This window comes from Trichosurus vulpecula, chromosome 2, assembly GCF_011100635.1.
Source record: "Trichosurus vulpecula isolate mTriVul1 chromosome 2, mTriVul1.pri, whole genome shotgun sequence".
In the NCBI taxonomy this organism is placed as follows: domain Eukaryota; kingdom Metazoa; phylum Chordata; class Mammalia; order Diprotodontia; family Phalangeridae; genus Trichosurus; species Trichosurus vulpecula.
In genome coordinates, this window is record NC_050574.1 from 187267272 (window position 1) to 187273701 (window position 6430).

At 37.9% G+C, this 6430-nt stretch overlaps 1 non-coding gene across 1 annotated transcript; it reads left to right on the forward strand.

Annotated features, from left to right (window-relative positions):
* Positions 1-3397: 3397 nt before the first annotated feature.
* On the forward strand, positions 3398-3503 carry LOC118840525. The gene has a single exon (XR_005009711.1). It is a non-coding gene; the product is annotated as a U6 spliceosomal RNA (small nuclear RNA).
* Positions 3504-6430: the final 2927 nt, after the last annotated feature.

Sequence of the window (6430 nt, forward strand, 5' to 3'; positions counted from 1 at the left end):
ATAAAGGCCTCGTCTCTAAAATATACAGGGAACTGAGCCAAATTTATAGGAATGCAATTCATTCCCCAATTGAGAAATGGTCAAAGGATATGAACAGGCAGTTTTCAGAGGAAGAAATTAAATATAACTATAGGCATATGAAAAAATGCTCGAAATCACTACTGATTAGAGAAATGCAAATCAAAACAACTCTTAGGTACCCCATCTCTCCTGTCAGATTGGCTAACATGACAAAACAGGAAAATGATAAATGCTGGAGGGCATGTGGGAAAATTGGAACACTGTTACATTGCTGATGGAGTTGTGAACTGATCCAGCCATTCTGGGGAGCAATTTGGAACTATGCCCAAAGCGCTATAAAAATGTTCATACCCTTTGACCCAGCAATACCACTTCTAGGGTTGTATCCCAAAGAGATCACACAAGTGGGAAAAGGACCCATATGTACAAAAATATTTATAGCAGCTCTTTCTGTAGTAGCAAAGGATTGGAAATCAAGGAGATGCCCATCAATTGGGGAATGGCTGAACAAGTTGTGGTATATGAAGGTAACGGAATACTATTGTGCGGTAAGAAATGGGGATGATATGGACTCCATAGTAAACTGGAAAATCCTACACAATACAATGCTGAGCGAGCAGAGCAGAACCAGGAGAATACTATACATAACCACAGATATATGGCTTCTGTGATGACTAACCCTGATAGACTTTGCTCTTCTCAGCAATACAAGGTGCGAAGACAACTCCAAAGGACTCATGATGGAGAACGCTATCTACATCCAGAGAAGGAACTATGGAATCTGAATGCAGATTCAGGTACATTTTATGCTCACCATTTTTTCCCCTTTGTTTTTTTTTCTCTTTTGTTTTTGTTTTTGGGGTTTTTTTTTGGTTCTGTTTCTCCTTTCTCATGATTCATTCCATTCTCCTTTACAACTTGACTATTGTGTAAATAAGTTCAATGCAAAGTTATATGTAGAAGATATATGGGATTCCATGCCGTCTTGGGGAGTTGGTGGGGGGAGGAAGAAAATCTGGACCTCCAAATTATGTAGAACCGAGTGTTGTAAACTAAAAATAAAAAATCTCAAAAAAAAAAAACCATTTCCCAATGACTTTTTCATCTGTTTCAGTTGCATGCTGGCCTCAAGTCTGATATCTCTGCAGCCTACTTGTGCTTATTATGTGTCTCTCCATTGTCCTTTGGGCGATGCACAATTTTTATTGTGTTGGGTGCTAAAAGACTTGAAAAGTGGTCGTGTGAAGGAGGGATAGACTTGTTCTGTTTGATCACAGAAGGTAGATTCCAGAGCGATGGGCAGAGTTTACAAAAAGAAACTTTTAGGTTTGATGTCAGAAAAAACTTCTGAATAATTAGAGTTATTCAGAAGTGGGATGAACTGCCTTTCATTGGAGGACTTTAAGAGGAGTCTGGATGACCAGCTGGCAGGTGTGATAGTTGGGATGCTTTCTCAGGTACAGGTTGGACTAAACAGCTGCTGAAGAGCCTTCTGTCTCCGAGATTCTGCACTTCTGATTCTCCAGACATTCAGGGTATTCTAAGATTCACAATCAGTCAGTGTCACTGAAGGGAACATTTATGTTAAAAAGAAGAGATTTTGTGTCAAGGAGTAGCTTGGGATTATTCAAAGTACTGAGTAGTTTCTAAATGCAATGATAGTTGACATTTATACAGTGCTTTAGGCTTTACAAAGCACTTGACATATATTATCTAATCTGATCCTCACAACAGTGCTCTGAGTCATTTCTCCTTGCATTTCACCAATGAGAGAGACAATGTGGTTTAATGGCTAGAGAACTGACCTCAAAGCTAAAAAAGCATGGACTCAAATCTCTCTTCAGTCACATATTGTCTGTGTGATTCTTGGAAAGTCACTTAACCTCAAGGTACCCTAGCAACTCAATTAGATTATAAGTTACAGAGGAGGTGTCAACTTGTATTGGTACAGGGAGCTTTCCCACCCAGGAATTCTGGGTAGATGGATACCTTCAGTAGGAGGAAACAAGACTGAGAGAGGTTAAGTGATTTGCCTATGATCATGAAGCTAATAAGTATAAGAGATAGAATCTGAATCCAGGTCATCTTGACTCCAAGTCCAACGTTCTATCCACTATAACAGAGATGTCAAACACATCCAACACTACTTAGTACAGCCCACATCAGATTAAAATGTAGTTGGAAAATATTAGTAAATAAAAATGTAACAAAACATAGATCACATATTTTAAAAGCAAATCAATATGTGGCACTGGGATCCTTATACATGTATTAGCCACCCAGTTTCTATTTGCCCTCTCTCAAATGTAAGCTTCTTGTAGGCAGGGACAATTTCCTTTTTTTGTCTTTCTGTTTCCTATACCTCTAACAGTCCCTTGAATATAATAGTCACTTAATGTTCATTGAATTGAATTATAAAGATGAGAAAGTAGGCACATGGATCAATGGTTATGGATTGTTAAGGAACCCCCTGAACTTGTCTTCTTGAGTTGTCATATTTTCCAGACATGCTGGACTTAGAGTATGCAGGAGACACTGAACACGTTGAGGATGAAGCCACCCCCTCCGCCCCAGCTGGCATAATTTGCTGTTTGCATTCCAAGCTGGACTCCCTGGATGACCTCGGGAGTCAAGACAAGTGCCAGTCAGTCTGCACCTGACTGAGAAACTGGTTTGTGCAGCTGGGACCCTTGTAGATAAGCAGACCATCCTATCTTCATGGTTTAGCAGTTCTGAAGGGAAAAGAATATGGCTTTTGCCATCACTTTTCTCCTCCCCTTTGGGAGCGGATTAGTCTTTTTTCCCTCCTCTATGACTTCCTCTTTTCCCTGTAACTTAAATACCAAGGCTTTCCCTGAACAACTGGGCTCCTTGGTATAAAGAGTTCCCATGAGAATGGGCCTTTCTCTTGTAATAAATCCAGTTGCAATGCATGTTTCATGAATTTGTGGTATTGTTTTTGTTAACAGGATTATCTTCTGGATCACCATTTATTGGTTGTAACCATTAAGTGGTGCTGTCAGGCAAGGTTAGCATTATAAGTAGAAACCAAAAAAAAAGAGGAAGCCCCTCCCCCATTCCCTTCAAAGCCACACCTTTGTAACATGGTCTTATTCATTCTTTTCCAATCCTTTATCCTGCCTTAGAATGTGACACCCCCTTAACCTGTGCCTTTACTCTGACCCTCTGAGGCACCACCAGTTTCAAAGGGAAAATAAACAAAAGTTGGAGAGTTAGTTAACTTGCCTTAAATGCCCACTTCTTTTCATCATCTTGGTCTGTTTACATATAACTTAACGATCTAGGTTGAATGGACCTGAGTTATATAGTTAACCTCTCTTGCAATTTAGAGGCTTCTAAAGTGTGTTTAATAATAGCTCACTTTGGCAGCACATATACTAAAAATTAAAACAATTCAGAAAAGATTAGCCTGGCTCCTGCACAAGGATCACACACAAACTCATGCACAAAAATCAATCCATAAGATTCTCTCAGGATTACAGCTCAGAACCCCCAAGATGGGATAAAAAAGAATCCTAGCTATCTTGGACCAAGGTCGAGAGCTCTGTCCTGTTTAGTTCTGTGACCTATAAGTCATTTACTGGCTTCTATTGCAGTCTCTCTGTACACAGTTAATAACAGACATGAATCAACGAGAAGTTATAACTGCTCATAGTTTCATATTTGGAAAAAAACCCCATGAATTAGACATAGCCTAAAGAAATAGAGCAAATTGTAAATCAGTCTCTGTCACCTGCAGGCAGAGAGGGAAAGAGAGAGAAGTTAAATCTTCACTTTCTTTTTATTAATCGCTAGGAGAGACAAGGCAGATGCTTCAGCCTCAACTATTAGGTTTTTGTTTTCTCAACCTGGGGCCTCAGCCGCTGGAGCCAAGCCCACAACATCTAGACTTTAGTCATTGAACTCATATTTCAAAATACCTGCGGGGGCTTTGTTTTCTCTAATCACCAATGCACTATTGTCTCTGTGTTTGTCCTTCTTCAAAACTGACACTGAATCTCATGCCTTCAAGCATCTACTCAGTGTCCTCTTTTCTGTCCATACAATCCCTTGAGAGTCTCTCTCCCAGGACAGGAAGAAAACAACATTGTTTATCTGGAGTTACAATTTCCAGAATTCACAGTTAGGCTTCAGAGCCTTTACTAGCCTACAGAGAAGTTGGTCTGAATCTCTGGTTACACTAATATTAATTTTGTATCTGACTTTTTTCTATTCTCTTGGTATCTTTTCTTCTTCCTATTTAATAGAAGAAGAGAGGCTGGTTTGCTTCTGGGAAATTGTGAAGTTCTTTTTAAACAGCCCCAAGCTTTTCCTTAAAACACAGGATCACCTTTTAAAAAAATTCTTCTGGTGACACTTTTATGGATGTGAGTTATGTTGTAGGCTCCAAAGAATTAAAATTAGGGATCAGCCAAAAGGTAATGAAAAGATGCAAAGTAGGCCTGAGGAGGTTGCAATATGTTAACAACAAAGAGCTGTACAGGAGAAACAGCTAAAGGATGTTATTAGAGATAAGAAGAAGTAACTTGATTAATGTAGTGAGGATGTGGGATGGATAGCAGGCTTGCTGCATTGCTATTCATTCAAAGTAGAGAGATATTGGAGAAATTTGGAATCTACACCCTGTGGAGAATATGGACAAAAATCACATAGAATGGGAAAGGGTGGATGGATGGTGATTTGCATCTTTGGATGGAATATTTCCATAGACCAGATCCCAGATCCATTGAAATATGAAAACACTGGGTATCTTCCCAGCTCCAAGATGTCCAATATAATGATCTCACAATGCTTTTGAGGTAATGTTATGCACAGCATGGATTTCTTCAGTGGGTACTTTGGTTTTCTCAACTTTATCTTCTTAAGCGATATTTCCTTATATATACATAACACATTTGGAATTGAGGTGTGAAGGTACAAATGTGATGTACTAATGATGAAAGCAGATCATTATAGAAAGGCTGACAAATTTGTTCTATTTTTCATCTATTCCTTGTCCTCCTGCCAGTTTCATTTATGAATGCTCTTGGGATGACATGGCTCATTTGGATCTCATGCCAAGCTTCTGGTAAGCTTGTTTTCATTTACACCATTTTATGAAGCAATACAGCTCCATAAAATATCTTCTACCATCCTCATCTGTAGTGTTTTAATAATTATTTTGTGAATGGATTGTTTTGATTATATGAAATTGGAAAGTTTTTGCATGAACAAAGAGCAACTAGGATAAGGGAGAGCATCAATTAGGAAATTTTTTTTTGTATCAGATGTCTTTTATAAGGGTCTGATATCCAGAAGAAATGAACACAAACATATAATGCAAAGAGCCATTTCACAATAGATAAGTGGTCAGAGTTTATGAGCAAATAATTATCAAAAGAATTGTAAACTATAACAAATATATAAAAGAATGCTCCAAATTACTACTAACAAATACAAATCAAAACAATTCTGAAGTTTTAATCTCTAACCCAGAAAATTGGGAAAGATGATAAAAGACAAAGATAGCTCCAACAAAAGACAAAGAAGAGCTCTGAAAAGACACCTGACTTTTTTAATTAGGTGGAAAAAAGTAACAAAAATATTCATTACTTTTGACCTAGAGATTCCATTGCTAAATATTTACTCCCAGAAGGTCAAAGGCAGAAAGATCCTACATAGGTTAACATACTCGTCTCAACACTTTTTTGTAGTAGGAAAGAACTAGAAACAAAGTTAATGCCCTTCAGTTGAAGAATGGTTAAACAAATTTTGGTTTTTGATTGCAATAGAATGTTACTACACCACTGGAAGTGATGAGTGGGAAGACTTCAGAGAAGCATGGGAAGCACTCCTATTAATTGAAAGTGGAGTCATCACAATCAGGAAAACAATATGTGCAATCGCGGCAACAATATTGGTTGAAAACAAAACAAAACAAAACAAGAAAATCAAACCAGACACTGCAGTTATAATGATTAGAGATAGTCTTGGAGTAGAGTTGAGAAAAATTACCTCCTGTCCTTCTTTGCAGAGGTGGGAACTAACCTGCTTGCTATGTTGACTGACTTTGCGGAACTGCTTTTTCCCCTCCTGAGAAGAGCTGGTAAAAAAAAAAAAGCAATAAAATTTTCAAATGATTTTACATTCTAAACATATGATGTCCTTATTAACTTTGCGAGGCTACGAAAAGCCTTCAGTAAATTTAAATGAAAAAACATGATTTTGTATTCTAAAACAGTGATGCAATTTTGTTTGCTGTTTGTTGACTAGGGCAGGTTTTAGGTTCACCTCTTTGTTGTGGTGATTGCTTTACACCCAACAAATATTTGCAGGAAATTCTGACAACTAAGGTCTTTGTCTCTTTCCATTTATAATTTTTTTTTTTTTTGCCACAGATGGCTCATTT